The sequence below is a fragment of the Panthera uncia genome, chromosome A2, assembly GCF_023721935.1.
Source record: "Panthera uncia isolate 11264 chromosome A2, Puncia_PCG_1.0, whole genome shotgun sequence".
Taxonomy (NCBI): Eukaryota; Metazoa; Chordata; class Mammalia; order Carnivora; family Felidae; genus Panthera; species Panthera uncia.
The window spans coordinates 144006416-144027931 of record NC_064816.1 but is presented as its reverse complement, the minus strand read 5'-3'; the positions used below and the strand labels follow the sequence as shown (position 1 = coordinate 144027931).

Below are 21516 nucleotides of genomic sequence, written 5' to 3'. Positions count from 1 at the left end.
GACACTCAAAAGTGATCACGTGTATCTTATCTGGGTTTCAGTTTGTGCATTCTTCTTCGAAAATCCATGAAAGTCTCTGCTTTGAGTTTCACTAAATCCATTTCTCTCTCATTTCAGCCTGAACATTGCAATCCAGCTCTACAGGTAGCAAACTGAAATGTTTAGTGGCCCATTGCAGACAGATTGAATCTGAAAAGAATACGGCAATAAGAAAGAAGCAAGGCATCAATATCATACAGTAAAGCTCTCGCCAACGACAGTGATGATGTAGGTGAATGATTGAGCATTTGTTAAACTTCTCCCATTGTGAGAGTAACCTATTATTTTCCTGGTTGTGCGACGAAATGCCTCAATCACCAAAAGAAGAAGTCAGTAAAAAATGATATAGCTTATTTTCTACTGCTGTTGTTCTATGGGGACAGTATGGCATGTCGTACCTCGCTCCCCCAGCCCCCACCGACTCCACTAAATTTATCCCTGTGCTAAATTTATCCCTGCCCGTCATTCATTTTGTAAAATGTTTGATATCTTGGTGGTGATGGCTTTTCCTTTTCTTCTCCTCCTCCTTCTTCGTTTTTGTTTTTTTGCCGTTGATAGAATTAAGCCTGACACAGCTTAACTTTCAGGCTAACATGACATGGTTATCTGATTTAGGATGACTTATAAAAAGGAAAATAAAAAGCACGTGGCAATAGTGTTAAAGCAAAACAAAGAGGAAGTCAGTACAACTGCTCTGGAATTCGCTTCTTTGTCTGACTGCACAGTAAACATAGCTGGGGTTACAGAAAGGTCTCATATAGTAGCATTTCATATCTGCAACCACCAGTTTATATCCCAACTGGTTTCCATCTCCAACTCAGCTCGCCTCTCTGAGAAATCCCCACCTACAACATGAGCCACAGCAACTGTACTGCCGCAGGGCTGTGAATGAGAGGGAAGGCACAGGAAGGCACCTTACAAGGTCCAATGCAGGGGAGATGAGCATATTCCTTGAGGGCCACCCCAATCTGAGATGTGAGCCTCACCATTACCCGTGCGGTTGCTACCGTGCTTCTCCCCAAGTGCTATGGACTGAATGCTATGTCCCCCTAAAACTCCTGTTGAAGTCCTGAGAAGCCCCAGTGTGATGGTATTTGGAGGTGGGGACCTCCCAAAGCAATGGAGTCATGAAGGTAGAGCCCTCATGAACGAGGTGAGGGCCATGATGAGTCAGGAGAGAGATGATCTCTCTCCAGCAGGCGAAGACACAGCAAGAGAGCGGCCACTTGCAAATCAAGAAACAGGTCCTCACCAGACACAGATCTGCTGGCACCTTGATCTTGGACTTCCAGCCTCCAGAACTCTGAGAAATAAATTGCTGCCGTCGGCCACCTATGGCATTTTTGTTACAGCAGACTCAACTGCCTAAAATAGCACATATCGTGTCCTAGATGCCCGACAACTACCCCACGCACTGTTTTGTTAAATTCACAAGGTCTCCCAGGGCTGATACAAACTTGTCAACATTCATAGGCAAAGTGCTAAGCATCTAAAGGTCAATGTTCTTGCTCACCTGCCATTTGATGCTAAGAAAATAATGGTGGCCGATTTACGTGTAGCATGATAACAAGTCTGTAACAATAACTACCATTATAATAACAGTTCCCTAACACACGTAGCATGTACCGGGGGCTATGTATTGGTCTAAGAGCTTCACTCACAAAAATCCTATCAAGTGGGTTCTATTGCTGTCCCCATTCTACAGATGAAGAAATGGAGAGATTGAGCCCTAAGTCATCTGCCCAAGGTTTCAGAGCCAGGAAGAGAGTGGCACCAAGGCAATCAGGCTAGAGAGCCCCAGGTTCTTTACCATGACACTAGGATCTCACACCTCCCTGAAAAGGAAATAGAAAACACATGATGGTAGTGATGACTGCATCCCGGGAAATCTTAAACACAACGCTAAGCTCACACAGGCAACCAAGAGATGTAATCCTCCAGTACGTAAAGTCTGAGATTCGGCCAAACACATTCTAAACATGACTACGCCCCCTCCCTTGGGCCAGACGTAGTCAAAACCCTAATCTGCTAAGGAAGAAGATGATTATCCAGGTAACAACTCTACGTGCTAGGGCAGAGCCCAGCAACAAGCTGCTGGGGATCATCAGCATGCAACACGTTTCACTGTAGCTGATCAGGAAGTGTGGCTCTGTCTTGCCTCCTTTCTATCTATTTTACGTTTTTCTCTTGACATCACCTCCTGAATTCTGTTCCTTCACAAAATCCATTTCTATCGTACGGCCACCAGAGTCAACCTTGGCGGACGCTGCCTGATTATAATGGGCTGTCCTTTGCTATGACAGACTATGCTATTAAAGAGGCAACTGCTTATCAGAATCACATCCTGAAGATAGAGCCCATTAAGAGCCGTCCTGTTGTTACTGAGGGGAAGCAGTCATTTGTGCAACCAAATAGACTAGACACATCACATGTAATTTCTTCTGAAGATAAAGCTAAGCCCAATACTACAAAATGATTGCTTTGAATAAAAGCAACTAAAGGATGAGCAGACTTACAAGGTTCTAACATTATTAAATGCTGACATTTGGAAAGGTACTCTCATAAAGAGGGTGACCTGGGAGACAGTATAGTAGTGGAACCGTGGGGTAAAGGGGTCAGACAGAACAAAGTTTAATTACCATTCCTGGGGCTTACTGGTTGTGCAATATTGAGCAACTTACTGAGACTCAGTTTCTTCATCTTTAAATTGGAAACAGGATAATGCTAGAGGCTGCATGATCATGGTAGGACTTTTGAGAGAGTATCAAATACTCAGCAGAGTGCCTTCAGTGAAATAGAAACTTCTCTTCCACCAGAATTGAAGCTCCATGATGGCAGACATTCCTGTCTTTGTTCTCCAGAACATAATACATGCTCAATAAATATTTAATTAATAAACACACTGGTTGCTTTTTTCCTTGAGACAACATCAATTCAAGTCAGTTCCTCTTTTTCAGTGACAAAGAAATTCTTATTAGGACTAGATACGTTACGGAACCCTTTCAATCAGTATGTCCCTATGTAGCCAACCGGAATAGATGTTCTTTCCCAAACTCTATTTTCAACTCAATCTGAGCTTCAAGCTAATCATTCATTTTAGTCTGTAAGTCACTTATGAAGAATTTCTTTTTCCCGTACTGACCACATATTCTACTTTTCTGTCTTCTTTTTCCTATAATTCTTGTAAATCAGGAAAGTCAGCTGCATTCTAATAGAAGAGCTAAGGGTTTTCTAAGTCAGAAGCAGGACTTATCTTGGCTGACAGCTGGGTGGCCCAGGCTCAAAAGTTCTCGAAATCTGAGGGTTTTCATTAGGTTCTATCTTGAGGATTTCAAAAAAGCACTTTACAAATAATATGAACTGTAAAGCACCATGCAAATTTCAAGTACCATTTTTATTATTCCATTATCTAAGCAATTGTCCACTGTCACTTAAGATAAGCAGAATTTCAAAATTTCAAGTCCTTGTATCTGTCAGAAACAAAAATGGTAACATACATTTTTCAGAAATAAGCATTTGAGAGTTGAGGGGGAAAAATGAACAGATTTCTATAATCTAAAATAGGAAATGTAATCGAATTAATTGGTATACCATTGTCAACTCTCTTTTTCTTTGTTTCTACTTAACAAGTGTCTTGTCATTTAAAAAAATTTTTTAATGTTTATTTATTTTTGAGAGACAGAGAGAGGCAGGGTGCAAGTAGGAGAGGGGCAGAGAGCGAGAGGGAGACACAGAATCCAAAGCAGGCTCCAGACTCTGAGCTGTCAGCACAGAGCCCATTGTGGGGCTTGAACTCACCAACCATGAGATCCTGACCTGAGCCGAAGTCGGACGCTTAACCGACTGAGCCACCCAGGCGCCCCATGTTTTTTGTCATTTTCTTAACTAATCACCAGTATAAGTTGATTTCTATCAAAGCACCTGACAATTATATGCTAAATGAGTCCCTTGGCTTCAATTTTTTGTCAGTTTAAGAAAAAAAAAAAAAAAGGTAGGAAAAGGCCACTGAGTATGTACACACAAACTAGCGTAAGAACTGATTTATTTTGTTTTTTACCAGAAATGGAGACAGTGAACACCTGAGATACGAAAGCAGTCCCTCTGTGATGAACTGAATGTTTGTGTCCCCCCCCTCCCCGCCCCCTGAGAATTTGCACACTGAAGCCCAATGTGATGGTTATTTGGAGGTGGGGTCTTTGGGAGGTAGTTAAACTTAGATAAGGTCATGGTAAGGGAGCATCCCGATGGAATCAGGGTTCGTTTACGCAGAGTAAGAGACATCAGCGCGTCCCCTCCACCATGTGAGGACACAGCAAGAAGGTGGGCCATCTGTAAACCAAGGGAAGTCACCACCAGAACTCAACCAGGTTGGTACCATGGTGACCTCGGACTTCCAACGTCCACAACAGTGGGAAATAAATTTGTTTCCTACGCTGCCCAGTCTAGGGACTAAGACACCCCCTTTCATATTCATATGAATTGGGCCTAAGAGTCTAAAGTTGCAGAATCTTCTGTTTGCAATCTCTTTTGAGAAACGGATTACTCAGGTAACCCCACACCTCCCCTCAGAGCTGCTGGGGGGGGGGGGGGGCCAGCCCTCCCCAACAGGAATGTTCATGAAAGCTGCTGATGGCTCCAACGGGGAGGCAGGAAGACTTTTCTTCCCCAACCTGAGAAGGAATCAGCAAGGACTGGAGCTTTCTGTGGTTCTTACTTTGAATTTGGAAAATGTGGCTTCTGTCAGCAAACAAAGAAAAATAATTCAGGCAGCTCTTTGGCAGATAGTCTTTGCGTCCATGTATATTTAGAAAGCTATTTTTTTTCCTACCCTGTGTTTTGTTTTCTTGTTTTTGAACTTTCTATAGTAAGGAAGCAGCGATTACTGGAGAAACTGTTAAATGATCTCTGATTTCATCCTAACTGCATTGTTCTCAAAATCCCGACCCTCCTTGCCCCTCACGCTGGGCGTAGACAAGGACGTGACTGCGTGGCCCTGTACAGTGGCGGAAAAAGCCGCGTGCAGCTGTGAAGTCAAATGTGGGCAGCCTAAACTGAGATGTGCTCTAAGTGTCAAATACACACCGGGTTTCTAAGATTTAGCATGAAAAGAAGAATGTAAAATATCTTGTGATTTTTGTATTAATTACAGGTGGAAATTGTGGAAAATTAATGAAAGGAAGTCTCATTTCGAATGGAGACCGGCAGGGGGCGCACACAGGAAGAGAAGGACCCTGGGCACAGACTTCACTCTCCCAGCAGGCAGAAGAAAGGCTTTCCTTCTCCCCCAGCAACAGCCCAGTCGAGGAGAGACCTTCACAACTCAGTCACCGGAAAAACAAGGATACTTGGCACTCCAATGGGCTTTTTGTTTGTAACAGCCTTCCCAACTCCCCCCTCTTCTCTGTACCCTTCCTTGGTTTTCTGGAATTGCCTCTGGTTTTGACATAGCTTGCTTGTCTCCGATTGCAATTCTCTGGTATTCTGAAATAAACCCATTTTTGCTGATAAAATAACTGGCAGTTTTATTTTTTAAGATTAACAAAATCACATTTTGGATGTGTTGGGTGAAATAAAATATTATTAAATTTATTTCACCTGTTTCTTTACCCTTTTTTTTCCTAACGTGGCTCATATTATCTCTCTCTTGGAGAGTGCTGATCTGTACACTTAGTAGGCAACCAAAAGCTATGTTCAATGTTGACCTAGGAGTCTGTATAGTTGTATACACGTACACACAAATACAAATATACGTATGTGTGTCTATCACCTTTGCAGTAGGCATTTGTAACTGATCAATCAAATTTGTAAATTCTTATAAAGTACATATACTTTATAAATTCTTATAAAGGTACGATGCTGGAAATGGTTTAACTGGATGTTTTCATCATAATAATTTAATTATATTGAGGCTAATGGAACGAATAAAATACAAAGGTATACACATGTGTAATTTTTCACGTAGAAATCTGCATGCATCATGCATACATCCACAGGATGGTCATCAAGTGACGATTCAAATTGGATGGGAGGGAAGTCCATTAACACGTTATCAGAAAGGCCAAGTGAATACTATACTTTTGTCTTTAAAAAAAACTTGAATCACTTTTAAAGCTATAAATGCAGCGGAACTTCTACCTAAATGCGGTCTGGTAGAAAATATAGTTTAATACACAAATACAGCACATGAGCAATTGGCACAGCAAAGCCCCAGTGGAAGCAAGCTCTTTGACAGTGCCTAAAATGATCTGATCGTTAGCTTCTGATCTGGTTGATCTTGTTTAATTGTGTTAATATTCAATTTCATTAAAATCTTTAAGGTAATACTATGCTTCAACTCAGCTCCAATTCAGATGATCCTATCAGAGATTGTGAATTACGCAGTCTTATTATATTCTGCTCAGGTCTTTTGGAGGATAAGAGTTATGCGAATAATGGAAATTTTCTGAAGTTTAGGACTATATTTTAATTTTAATTACTCAGAAGAATTCGACGAATTAAGAATTCGGCAAATTAAGACTTGCTAGGTATTTTTAACCCTTTAATGGAATACCACTTGCCAATTTAACATACTGTTTATTTTCATTGATACCCATCTCTGCATTTTATTCACAAACTCCCTGCCTATCTGTCCTGTTTCTTTCACCAAGTAAGAATATGCTATAATATAATTGCTGTTTTTTAAAAAAATTTTTCAATGTTTATTTTTGAAGGGGAGAGAGTGCGTGTGCCTGCCTGCGAGCATCAAAGGAGGGGGCTAGGGGTGGGCAAAGAGAGACACAGAATCGTAAGCATGCTCCAGGCTCTGAACTGTTAGGACAGAGCCCGGCAAGGGGCTCAAACCCACGAACCGTGAGATCATGACCGGAGCCAAAGTCGAACGCTCAACCAACTGAGTCACTCAGGCGGCCCAGATAATTGCTATTTTTTTTTTTTAAATACAATAATGTAAACATCCAAATAAAAGTCGTTCAAAATACTTGCCTATGGATGTTAGATATTAACCTCAGAGCTACTGACACTGTTAAAACTATTCTACTTCAGAAACTGCCTTTAAAAATGAAATGGTGGTGTGCCTGGGTGGTTCAGTCAGTACAGCATCGAACTTGGCTGAGGACAAGATCTCATGGTTCATGTGTTCGAGCCCCACGCTGGGCTTTGCGCTGACAGCTCAGAGCCTGCTTCGGGTTCTGTCTCCCTCTCTTTCTGCCCCTCCCGTGCATGTACGCTCTCTCTCTCAAAAATAAACATTAAAAAAAAGTGAAGTTGTTACATATCTTTGTCTATTTCAGATTTTTTGGATCATTTAAAATGACTTAAACCTCTAATGAATATAAAAGTGAACAAATTAGGTACTTTCATTTGGTGTTATAAAAATATGTGTGCATGTGTACACATACACATAGACTATATGTAAGTATATATAACATATATGAAGATATATAAAGCAATTGTACTTAACCTTTGGGTCCTTACATTTTCTGTAAGGTAATTCCAAAGGAAGATTAAAAAAAAATGTTTAGGGGCACCGGGGAGGCTCAGTTGGTTAAGGGTCCAGCTCTTGGTTTCAGCTCAGGGCACATGGGAGGCTCAGTTGGTTAAGGGTCCAGCTCTTGGTTTCAGCTCATTCGTGAGTTCAAGACTCACATCCATCTCTGTGCTGATGGTGCGGAGCCCCCTTGGGATTCTCTCCCTCTCTCTGCCCTTCCTGCTCTCTCTATCAAAATAAATACATAAACTTAAAAAGAAATGTTTGGAGCAAGGGTGGCTTTTTTTTTTTTTTTTTTTTTTTTTAGAGAGAGAGAGAGAGCGAGAGCACATGAATGCATGCACTGGAAATTGTCAGAGAGAGAGAGAGAGAGAGAGACAATCTTAAGCAGGCTCCATGCTGAGCCCGACACAGGGCACAATCCCATGACCTTGAGATCATGACCAGAGCCAAAATTAAGAGTGGAACAGTTAACCTACTGAGTCACCGAGGTGCCCTGGTAGAGTTTTTTATATTAAAAAAATAAGGAGTTTCATGGATAAAATTCAATTAGATGATCAGATCTGGAATATTTACTAAAAAAAAAAAAAAAATCAGTCCTATGATCTTTCTTTCTTTCTTTCTTTCTCTTTTTTAAAAATATTTTTGAGAGAGCGCAAGCAGGGGAGGGGCAGAGAGAGGAGCACAGAGGATCCAAAGTGGTCTCCACACTTACAGCAGTGAGACTGATGTGGGGCTTGAACTCACAACCGTGAGATTATACCTGAGCCGAAGTCCAATACTCAACCAACTAAGCCACCCAGGTACCCTTTACGTCATCTAAAAAATCAGCTGCAGACATATTTACTTTACTTTCTTTCACACTCCTAGGTTATAATCAGAATTATAGTCATAGTCCACTTCCTTTTAAGTAAATATAGACAGTGAGCTGTGTAAGATCATTAAGCTTGAAAATGGTGGAGCCTGTTGTCCCTGGTCACACTGCTTCCACACTAATTCACAGCTGGAGCTCCCCTTTCCTTTTCAAATTCAAATAGGCCAGGTATTCTCATTCTCAAAGTCACAATATTTATTTTGTGTGGATGTTTTTTTTCCAGACTACATTTAACCAAATTAAGTTACTTAGTCCCTGGAGGAAACTATAAAAACTCAATTGTCCCTTCTACCATCACAAATTCCATATAGTGATGGCAGTAATAGTCCCTTACACTGATTACCCTGGACACTAATGGGTTCTTTTCTCTTTACAACTAGTGTTGTGGATTCTCTCCCCAAAACCACAATCTCTATTAGCTTTTGGAGATTTCCTTCTGAAATCACAACTACCTCTAACTGCCCTCTTGGAATTAAACTTTAATTCATGTTAAGCCTAGGATTTGAATTTGATCAGTTGAATTTTCTTAAAACTGATACTATCAAGATGATATTTAATAGCAGAGAAGAACTCTGTTTTTTTCCCTTTATTAACAAATAAACTACAACATAGAGTGGTCCCTGCAATGTTCCTTGGACCACATTGGATAACTAAGTCTCCATATAAAAAACAATTACCAAGCCAACCTACTTCAGGAAATAAAACATAAATTCAATAAAATAAATGAATGTGGATTGTCCATTGTTATTTGTTGTAATATTATCTGGCATATACATGTTGACTAGGACCTATTAGCAAAACAATAGACTTACAGGCTCAAAATCACAAATTCCAAGGTTGGGTATTTTAACATGTGTCTTCCCCAGAAAACCTCTTTATTAATGAATAAATGGAAATGATTTCCTGCACTTTTCGAATTTGCAAAACTCAGAGAGTAAATCAGAGACAAATCCAGGAAAAGAGTAGTCCACAACCAATATCTTTCAATTTCTTTTGTTCACACACAAAGTCAAGATGACTTTGATATAAAGAACTTGAATCAACATCATACAGAATTCATTTAGTGCAGCTTCTCTAAACTGTATCTTTAAAAAAAAAAATAGTCTCTCAAGAGAAGAGTAAATTTAAAGATGGGGTTAACACGTAACTTCGTAAAATACTCTATGTTATATGAATCTTTCTGGCACTCTGCACTTCAGTACATTATAGTTCAGAAAAGTCCTGGAGTTTAAAAAAAAAACCAATCCCCCCCCCCCCAAAAAAAAAACTACTAGATTTTATTTAAGCAAGGGTTTCCCCCCGCTAAGTTCTGTCTTGTCCCTTACAGGCCATGACTCCAGCTACATTTCCTGGGGCACTAGTGTCTTTTGGAACAGTTTGGCAAATGCTGTTTTATTGAAAAGTATATAGGATTGAAAGACAAATGATTACAGTGTCAGACTAAATTTCAGGAACCTTCTATATGACTCTAACAAGCTTTTTAGTTACTCTGGAACTCAGTTTTCCTAAAAATAAGAGTCACAATATGTATCTCGCAACTGATCATGAAAAATCAATTGCTCTAGTACGTTCTCCATTACAACAGCAAGTAATAAACTTTATTCATTAAGCCAAAATCAAACATTTAGAGAATGTGCAATACTTTAGACTCTGCTGGAGCACCTAGAGATGGTCCTTACATCTCACAGTAGTAAAGAAGACACACATTCAGATAAATCTCTACAGGAAGTAACGCACCTAATCACCGATTCAGCATAAAAAGGGTCAGGCAGGCAAAACTCTACTGAGGAGTGGATCTGAAGGCTGATCATAGATTTGCACGAGGGGCTAAGGCAAAGGGCATCCCAAAGACACAGAGGAGTTTAAGAATATGAATCTCTGAACAGTCTAAATGTAAATATAACCCTCTGTAAATATAGTTCACACTGGCCTCTTTAGTGTGTGTTAAGATTTCACCCTTACAAACATTTGCATCATATCGTGTGGTTCTAAAAAGGTGATGTTGATACTAATTAACAGTAACAGGTACTTTTCAAAAGCAACCTCAAGGTTACTGCATACCTTTATAAGAAATAATATATTCATGGCATCAAACTGGTAAAACACATGTCTACTCTTATTGACTAAATTATTATCATGACCCTATTTTTAATTTCCATATTATAGACACAGGACATGCACAAATAAATTAACCATAGGCCTCCAAACTTTAACATTCTATGCAAAATCTAAATGCATGGCCTTAAAAACCATTAAGAGAGAAAAACAACAGCCAACATACTTGAGTAAATAAAAAACCAAGACATTAGATCCTGGTACAGAGTAACATGCCCACTAAATGTTGGTAGCTCTTTTCACGAGTTGAAGAGATATATAATGTATAGTGCTAAAAAATAAAGCTGTACAATACCCCTATGCATTGTCTTTCATATTAGTAGTTTCAACTCAAAAATGAAATCACTACTTAAAACTATACACACCAAATAAAAAAAAATAGCCGAAGGCATTCTTTTCCTGAAAAGGCACAAATACACAGAGCACAGAGGAAAAAAATAAAATCAAAGGCCACAGATATAAAATCAACTTCATCTTCTTTTTTCCTAGAGCATTTGAACTCTTTTTAATGAAGCATTCGACTTATTTGCATTTTTCTTTGTTCTTAAAACTGAACACATATATGCAGTTTAGCATAGCACGTTTATAAAACAACTAATTTCCATTGTATGGTAGTGCTGGTTATGTTAGGGGAAAAGAACGTGGGCTCCTGAGTTACATGCCTCTGGGTTTTAAAACCCATACTGTAGAACTAACTAGATGCATGACCTTGTGTAAGATTTTGTAACCTTCAGTGCTTTATGAAAAAAATTATGCAAATAATAGTATTTACCTCACAGAAAAACTGTAGCAGTTAAGTAAGATAATCTGTGAAGGTGCCTTCCACTTCTGTAGCATTAACATAAGCCATCATCTCCCTATTTTACTTTGCTTGTTTCTATGAATGAGAACAGAGATAAAGAGTAACAGAAAAGATAAGGAAGAAGACTAACCAGTCTAGGGAAAGGACCATCTCTTTATCATTCAGCCCTAAGAGAACACTAGAATTACCTTGGGAGCTTTCAAATACTAGCTTCTCAGGTCCCAGTCTTTAACCTGTAGTGTCTGAATCATTAGGGATGGGGCCCGGAGGTAGTAATTCTCATGCAGCCAAGTACAGACCAGTCAGTGCTTAGAATGTTTCCTAAAGCAATTAACACACAAAGTTGGTGCTCAGTGAATGTTTATTAAATGTATATATTGCATAGGGTCAACTGACTGGACCATTTGTGACACGACTTAAAAAGAAAAAAAGGAATCCGGTAATTATGCCCTAGGCATGGGACACCAACAAGATTTTCTGCCTTCAGATTCGAAAACATGCAAACAAGTAAGTTAAAATATAACTGTAATAAATATAATAGAAACACAGTAAAAAGGAGAGGGGGATTAATGTGCTGTTCAAAAGCAGTTAATTTCAAGAAATCAGTAAATTATGTCACTTCAATGTCAACTACAACAATAAAAAACCCAAGAGATTATAAAGAAAAAAAAAGACCAAAATGTAAGGGGGACTATTAATTTGTTTTACAATTTATAATGTCATGCTTAAATGATCCATAATCAGTACTATATTTTGCTTTTTAATGACCTGAGAAACAGCACAGATAATCTCTGAAATGTGGAGAATACACCAACCATACGTTAATCTTCACATAAGACAGTATTATTTCAAGTGATCCTTACTACAGTCATATTTCACTATAATAAATGAATCTGGACAGGCCTTTGGCTTTTACTATAACAGGATGTGATGCACAACATTAGTTGCTCAGATAAGCGTAATTCAGAACTTCTAGAATTGCATGTCAATTCTAGACATGGGGGAAGGGGGAGAGAGAGCAGGCTTCACGCCCAGAACAGAGCCTGATGCAGGGCTTGATCTGACCTGAGGCGAAATCAAGAGTCCAACGCTTAACCAACAGAGCCATCCAGGCACCCCTGCATGTCAAACTTTTAAAATGAGTAGACATTTAATGGACATCAGTCACTGTTAGTTTAACAAGGATCAACAATGACTTAAGCTGTCAATGGTTTGGTTTTGACCCAGACATTAAATAATGGCAACAACAGTAAGTTTTTCAAGACTGATACGTTAGTTGAAAAGAGGCTCAACTCTTTGAGGGTAAAACATTGGCTCTTGCTATCCATAAAGTGTACTTTTTTTAACTAAAAATAAATAAAAAGAGAATATATCATCAACTGCTTCTCTTTGCAAATACTATTGGACCAGAGACAAGCAAGGTGGAATCAGACCCAGATCTATTCCTTCTGGTTGCAAGGAAGAGAAGTGAAAATAATATTCAAATTCTTGAAATAAGTCTTGTGTTCTCACCTGAGCATTTACAATGACTCTCAAAATTGAACACATATCAGGATCACCTGTAAGGATTTGCAACAAAGCAAAATCCCGGGCCTGACCTCTAGTGTTTCGGATTCCACGGGTCTGGGTGGGACTGAGAGTTTGCATTTCTAACAACTTCCCAAGGGATGAGACGGCACTGGTACAGGGGTCACCCTCTCAGGACCACTCCCCTTTTCTCTTCAGCCTTGAGCCACGCTACACAATCTGGCCACACCTACTGAAACTTTGCTCAAAAATAATTTCTTCTCTAAAGTCTTAGTGTTTTGCTATCCTGCTTCTCCCTTCCTCTAATAGACGCCCCCCCCCCCCCCCTTTTTTTAATAGCCTTTCTTTTTTAGAGGCTACTGAGACCCAGTTGGGTATGGCCATCTTTCTTTCTATCCTCAGTGTGCGGACACAGGCAGCATTACACACAGTTTTACTGATTTCAGTGCATATGACCATCAAGAGAGCAACTTCTGGAATCAGATCAGACTGCCTGGGTTTGAACCAGGGTTCCATGACTTCCTTATTGTGTAACGAGGGGTATGTAACTCAAGTCGCTGAACTTCAATTTCCCCTTCCAAAACAACAAAGATATCAAAAGGGCATACCGCAGGGGCGCCTGGGTGGCTCAGTCGGTTAGGCGGCCGACTTCGGCTCAGGTCGTGATCTCGCGGTCCACAAGTTCGAGCCCCGCGTTGGGCTCTGTGCTGACAGCTCAGAGCCTGGAGCCTGTTTCAGATTCTGTGTCTCCCTCTCTCTGACCCTCCCCTGTTCATGCTCTGTCTCTTTCTGTCTCAAAAATAAACATAAAAAAAAAAATTAAAAAAAAAAAAAGAGCATACCGCATAAGGCCGCTTGGGCAAAGTAAAAATAATGCCTATAATGTGGTTAGCGCATCGTCTGACACGAAGCAAATGCTTAACAAATGTGATTAAGTCATTGACAATATTAAGAAACACTGATTTCTAAGAAAGAGAGATGACCAGGGGCTGCTGGAAAACGCTTGAAGGGTGTTAGGAAGAGCTATCCGAAGAGGATCCCCCCTCCGCCCCATCTTCTCTGCACTGGGAACTACTCTCCTGCCAAAGCCCCTCAGTGCAAAGTTAGTCTCTGCCCCTTCTTGGTCAGGAGCACCTCTCGGCTGCTGAGCCCATCACTGTCTGCAGTGTCGCTAAAACCACTGGAGACACTGACGGATGGAGCCTTGGCAGCTTGGCAGTCCCACACCCCCCGACCTCACGTATTCCCAGCCGCAGCTTCCGAACCAGCGCCATTTCAAGGGACAGGACACAGCAGCCAAGCGCATTGGGGCTGGGGTTGCCACGGTAGGGGTGGCTGGCTCCAGGGCTGGAACTGGGACTGCGTTTGGGAGCCTCATCATTGGTTATGCCAGGAGCCCCTCTCTGAAGCAACAGCTCTTCTCCTACGTCATCTGGGCTTTGCCCTCCCGGAGGCCACGGGACTCTTTTGCATGATGATGGCCTTTCTCATCATCTTCTCCATGTGACAGAGCTGTCTCCACTTCCCATAGGTCTTTCCCCAGTGTCTCATCTGCCCTGTGTGTTCCTTTTGGAATACCTCCCTCCCACTGCCAGGCAGCCTGGGGAAAATTCTTGACTCAGGGTTTGACAGAGGGAAGACAAATAAATACTGTGTTAATAAGGAAAAAAAAAAAAAAAGATTTTTATAACGTTTGGCTTTCAGATGAATTTTAAAAAGTGATTCTTCTCCCCTTCAAGAAAATCAGGAATAAAAATCTTTATTACTTCACAGCTGTCATGACTGGGCAGGTATGTGAAGATTGGGGCCATGAGATTGCTCAGTTTCCCTTACTTTGTATGTGTTGAGAGTTGAGAGATGGGAGGGGAACTGGATGAACGCTCAAGGAAGAAGCTGAAAATGGTCAGGAAAGGGACTTTCAGCATGGTTCCGAGCAATCGCTCCACTGCGAGGATTACTTACCAAGATACAGCTGGAAGAGTAGGCTGTTTTGTTTGGAGATCAAAACATAGTTTCAGGAATGGATTTCTTAATCCATCCAGCAATAAATGTGGGGATGAGAAAGACTGGACTGCATATGGAAGACCCTATAAAGATGACTAGTAACAAAGAGAAATCTAACAAGAATGGTAATCAATAGTATCATGATAAAAATATGTAAGGAAAGAGGGCATTTCAACGATTTCAGACCATACACAGAATACTGCAAATGTCTGACTGACAGAGGAGACACCATTATTTAATCCCAGAATAACTGGCACCCTTTGGTTTCTCAAGTACTCAGAATGTAGCATCAATGTCAAAACTTTCACCCAGGAACCAACGAACCATCTCCTGACAAAGAAAAATGGGCCTGGACCATGGGGCTATGTCTTCAGAAGTGTTTAAAATGACAGACAAGCTAAATTATGTTTGAAGGTTTTCTTTTTCTAAGGCAGACAAACTACGTTTTTACTAATACTGAAAGATAATTTACTTGTTTAAAAAAATATATTCAGGCCATGTTCTTCCAGTTTCAGAGCTTCCCATATCACTTATAACAGAGAATACTAATGAATAATAAAATTGGGCACCATTTCTTTTCTTATCCATCCCAAAGGAGCAATAATCACCACTATACTGTCATTTCAAATGTAAAGTGAAATCACTAATCCATTGGGACTCAGAGTAGAAAGCTTCAAGGTATTGTTTTATTGGTGCCATTTTTTTCAAGACATATTTTCATTTTGTGGAAGACTTCATTCCAGTTAATTAAACGCTGTGTTGATCAAAGGAAAAATGCATGTAGATATGTACACCATATAATGCCTATTCTATACACTGTGTGCCTACACACAGAATTCGATTTTCAGCTGGCTTCCCAAAAAGGCCAGCTCTTTTGGAGTTAATCATGCTAATATAATTTACTACCTTCTTCTGGGCTTTGGTGAAGAGCCCTATAAAATTACACAATGACCTCAGGACATTTCTATTTGCATTATGGGGTGTCTCAATCATGATTCTAAGTCTGAGTTCAATGGCATATAAAGCAATGCTAAAGAGTTCCACTCTAGACCAACTACTTTAAGAGTGCTTCAAGGCAAACATGTCCTCTAAGCCTACTGTTAAAAATAAATTTTACATATGCCTGTACACACACATCGTTTCCTAGATTCATACGCTAGTATTTTAAGATTTGATGCAATATTTATGCCAAACAAATACCTTTATCCAGTAGGTGCTTTCTTTAAGTTACATTTCCCGGCAACTGATTAGTAATAGGTAAGCTAAAATATAATGAACAATTGCTTGAATTTATTTTAAGGCCACATTAAAGAATTAACTAGTTTGGAGAAAGGTTAGTACTTGTATTAATAATGAGGTCATGAGGTGTGGGGAACACAGGTTCTAAGAGGCACTAGAGAGGGGCAAATACCACTGTAGAAATTTAGAATCAAAACATATGAAACAATAAGGTTACTAGAGAAAGCCAAAGATTAAACTTAGTAACGTTAACTTTGTACCAGATATTAAACTTAGTAGTAATTCTTTGCCTACAGACTTATCAAAACTGTGGTTACCCCGTCAAATCTTTGCTTGTACTAGCTGATTAGGTGGAAATCACACTCTGCCGATGGTACACTGCTGGGCATAAAAATGAGACCAAGTAACTGTCACCATCACTGAGTTCATCTAGTCCACATATAATAAAGTCCCTGTTGATGGGGTCAGACTAGAGACCTTGTTCTACAGCTAAGCGGACCCACGGCAGCCGATTCGAAGGCTGGCTAGAAGCCAAGATCATATGCTTACTCATATAAAGCTAAAAATTGAAATGAGGTAGAGAAAAAAGCAATTGAAGCATGATATAGAAGTCCAATTTTTAAAAGAATCCAAATTGTGAGAACGTAAGACTACAGTAGGGAAGGCAAACATGAAAGTTAGCTGAATCACTTACTGGAAGATGAGTATTTGTGGGCCAGCTATCATTCAGATTCTATTTTCTTCTTCTACTCAGCTTTATAATGTTTATTACCATTCCTGTGATTCCCCTGTATTTTTTAATAACTCCCGAGTACATCACATACTTGCCATAACACTTGGCAATAATCTTTTTTTTTTTTTTTACATTTTTTTTAACGTTTATTTATTTTTGAGACAGAGAGAGACAGAGCATGAACAGGGGAGGGTCAGAGAGAGGGAGACAGAGAATCTGAGACAGGCTCCAGGCTCTGAGCTGTCAGCACAGAGCCCGACGCAGGGCTCGAACTCACAGATCGCGAGATCATGACCTGAGCCGAAGTCGGCAGCTTAACCGACTGAGCCACCCAGGCGCCCCAACACTTGGCAATAATCTAAAGGAGTCTCTATTTGCAAAGAAAAGATCCAACTAAAAGACTGAGCAAAAGTTTTGCCAAAGGGTTTAAAAATCAAGTTAAATCTCCAAGTAAGCTGTCTTCCCATAACTCATGCTTCTCCATTTGACCAAATTACCATTGGAAAGAAGAAAATGGCGTTAATGGCCTCAGAACCACTATTCTTAACAATTTAAAAATCAGTGAGTATTTTGCTTCTCACCCGCCTTTCTCTAGTCCCACCCACGCACATCCCCCTCTTTCCCATTCATTCTTACTTACAAGGACTTCATTTATGGTTGACAAATCACAGTGACTGACAGGTGTTTGAGTAATGAAAAATAGTCACCTTCATCAAAATGGGGCACGGTATTTATTATAAATATTCAGAAAGATCAGAGGATTTTTAAGAGTATAAAGATGTTTCAGTGGTATCACTAACGATATAGAAGTCCAAATTCTACCTTGTTCATTATCAAACAACACCTTCCATTCATAAACAATTCCTAGACTTCAGCCATAAGGTTCCAAATCTCCTATTTTACTTCCTCCCCTCCACCAGTTCATCAACCCCGACTTGCCAAGGCTCAAAAATGTCTCGGTCAGGTAGAACTGATTTCATGCCAGATCTGCTTTGATCTTTCTTCTATGTGTTTAACTATTTATTTAACCCAAAAGGTAAACAGTGAATAGGGAAAGGGTTAACATTAGGCAGGGAGAGGTAAGGGACCTTCAGGGAGTCAGGCTGCAGCTGCAGGGGGGAGGCTGAGGAAGAGTCAGTGGCAGCAGAGTTTGGGAAGAAAGGAGGATGAGATAAACCTGTTCCTGACCTGTCCAAGCTAGATGCCACGCATCAAGTCTCACAAACCTTCTGATAAGGTCCCAGTAAAAAGTCTGGGACAAAAATCCTTGCTGGGTACCCAGTCGGGACCCCTCTCACTCCTGAAAGCTTTACACTTTCTCTCAACAGACTCTATCACTTTGTTCACTCTCTGTTGTCCGTGAGATTAATTCTTCGACTCTGTGAGACAAGGACCAGTGTCTCTCCCACCCTCCTGTGACAATAGGATTCACATAATTTCTATTCTCCAAATCTTTTCACACTAAGCACGTATTTTCTTCAAGAAGTCATATAGCTTCCTATTCACCCTATTCATTAAATCTTCCTATTCCTGTTCAAAATTCTATTATAAAATCTTCAGACATACAAGTACAAAGAATAATGAGTACTCATGCAGCTGCTGCCCAGTTAAAAAAATAAAACATTTGGGGTGCCTGGGTGGCTCAGTCGGTAAAGTGTCTGACTTTGGCTTAGGTTACGATCTCACGGTGTTTGAGTTCGAGCCCTGTGTTGGGCTCTGTGCCGACAGCTCAGAGCCCGGAGCCTGCTTCGGATTCTGTCTCCCTCTCTCTCTCTGCCCCTCCCCTGCTCGCACTCTGTCTGTTACTCTCTCTCTCAAAAATAAATAAACATTAAAAAAAATAATAATAAATAAAACATTCAAGCCTCGAGTGTAGTCCTCTCCAATCACATTCCTCTTCCTTCTCTCACCCCTAGCAGTGACCACTATACTGACTTTAATGTTTATCCTTCTGAACTATGTCTTTATATTTTATATACACATGGACTACGAAAGAATACACAGAGACATATGTATAGTTTCTCACATTTAAACTTTACCTAAATGCCATCATATTATATTCTTCTTCCAACATTATGTTTGGGAGATTGATTCCTGTTGAGGTACACAGTTCCTGTTCAACCATTTTTTTATTACTGGGTAGCATGGGTAGCTTTTTATTGTTGTAGCGTATCACAATATCTTTATTAATCCTTCTGTCAATTAACAGAATGTTTCCAGTTTTTAACTATACTTACTGATGCAGGTTGTACTTCATTGCTAAGTAATCTATTTTTATTTTCTCTCCATTTGCTTTTAACGTATTATCTTTGACTTTAATGTTCCATAGTATTTTGCTGCATTAAAGTATGGTCTCTTTTATCTTTCCTGTTTGGAATTCATTATGCTTCTGGGATCCAAGGGTTTTTGTCATTTATCAATTCTAGAAATTTCTCAGTTTCTATTTCCTTAGCTATTGCCTCTTTCCCATTCTATTATCTTCTTTCAAAACTCTCTTGATGTATGTTTGAACTTCTCGTCTTATCTGTTCCATTTACCTACAGCTGTGTAAAAACTCGCTGCAAAACTTAGTAACAACCACTATTTGTGGGTCAAGAATTCTAATAGGGCAGAGCACGGATGGAATGTGTTTGTTCCATGATGTCTGGGACCTCGGATGGGAACACTCAAACAACTAGGAGTGACCTCAAGAGCTAGGACTGGGCTCTGAATGGTTTGGTATTCCTCAAAACATCAGAGGCTCGGGGCGCCTGGGTGGCTCAGTCGGTTAAGCGTCCGACTTCAGCTCAGGTCACGATCTCGCAGTCCGCGAGTTCGAGTCCCGCATCGGGCTCTGGGCTGATGGCTCAGAGCCTGGAGCCTGCTTCGGATTCTGTGTCTCCCTCTCTCTCTGACCCTCCCCCGTTCATGCTCTGTCTCTCTCTGTCTCAAAAATAAATAAACATTTAAAAAAAAAACAAAACAAAAACATCAGAGGCTCACAGTAATTTAATGGATTTCTTTCATGTCAGCTCAGGGTTCCAAGAACAATCATTCTAGCAAACAAGGTAGAAGTTGTATAGACTTTTATGACTTAGCTTCAGAAATTATATAACATTTACACCATACTCTTGGTCCAGTCACAAATCTGCCCGGTTTCAAGGGCATGGACTCCATCTCAAGATAGGAAGGGCATCAAAGAACTGGTAGTCCCTGGAGTGCCTAGGTGGCTCAGTCAGTTAAGCGTCCGACTTTGGCTCAGGTCAAGCTCTCACAGTTCAAGCCCTGCATCGGGCTCTGTGCTGACAGCTCAGAGCCTGGAACCTGCTTTGGATTCTGGGTCTCCCTCTCTCTCTGCCCTTCTCCCTTTTTTAAAAAAAATTTTTTTTCAACGTTTTTTATTTATTTTTGGGACAGAGAGAGACAGAGCATGAATGGGGGAGGGGCAGAGAGAGAGGGAGACACAGAATCAGAAACAGGCTCCAGGCTCCGAGCCATCAGCCCAGAGCCTGACGCGGGGCTCGAACTCACAGACCGCGAGATCGTGACCTGGCTGGAGTCGGACGCTTAACCGACTGCGCCACCCAGGCGCCCCTGCCCTTCTCCCTCTTGCACAATCTCTCTCAAAAATAAGCATTAAAAAAAATTAAAAAAAATTCGTAGTCCTTTGTAAAAGTGCCACCGCAGCCTACATATTTTAACTTCTCTTTCATATTTTCTAAATATTTTGTCTTTATTCATTACTTTTAAGTAGTTTCTTCAGATTTGTCTAGTGGTTTGCTAATTCTCTCGTGTGTCTAATCTGATGTTTAAACCATGAACTAAATTCTTAAGGCAAAGATTAGAATTTTCACTCTTAGAGGTCCTTTTGGTTCTTTATCAAGACTGCCTAGAGTTTTATTTTGCCAGCAAAATATTCTTTTTCTTATTTTTTTATGTTTTTGATACAAATTTTAGTTTTTAAATATTTGAAACACATCTGTTTTGTATTCTGTAACTACTAATCCCATTTCTAAAATTATTAGGAACTAATTCAACTGCTTATTGTTTCTGCTTGACTCTAGCTCATGGTTACATATCCCCTGTGTACTTCTGTAATTTCAGGTTGTGAATTCACGTGTTAGGCAATTTTATCTATGGACAGAACTGAGGTCTGAATTCACAGCATATCCTTCCAGAGAAGAAGTGTTTGCTTTGCCAGGACGAATTTCCTCATCATTTCTCTTTACTGCTAAGTGGATTTTTTTTTTTTCTATTCTACTCTTTTACTAAAGTTATAACTGTTCAAAAATTCTGTGCTTCATATGGTGGTTTTAATTCTAAAATCCCTTCTTGTGCAGGCCCAAGGTCCTGTCTCCAGTAGTGATGCAGCTGTTAAAACTCAAGCCTCCTGGTTACTGAGACTGACAAATGCCCCAAGCAGCTGCAATATCGGTATTAGCTTTACTGCTCTGGTTTTTGGTTTTCTCTTTATTTTCGTCCCCAGGAGACCTCTTACTAACAAGGTCAGCAATACATTTGAAAGGACCTTTATTACATTACATCCAGCATTTCGAACTGTTTCATACTGGGAAATTTTCCAGACTTTGTAGCTCTCAACCTTGCCAGAAATCAAAGCCCCTTCATTTTGTTTTTATGTGGTCATTTCGAATAATTTTTCTTCCCCATTTCCTTTAACCTAGGACCCACAAATGTCTCGTATTATGCAAAATCTCTTC

At 40.2% G+C, this 21516-nt stretch overlaps 1 protein-coding gene and 1 pseudogene across 1 annotated transcript in view; one reads left to right on the top strand and one right to left on the bottom strand.

Moving 5' to 3' along the window:
- Nucleotides 1-21516, bottom strand: part of EXOC4 (exocyst complex component 4) — a 746462-nt gene that overhangs the window by 324626 nt on the left and 400320 nt on the right. The window lies entirely within an intron of this gene.
- LOC125931047 (ATP synthase F(0) complex subunit C2, mitochondrial-like) lies at nucleotides 11814-14350 on the top strand (annotated as a pseudogene).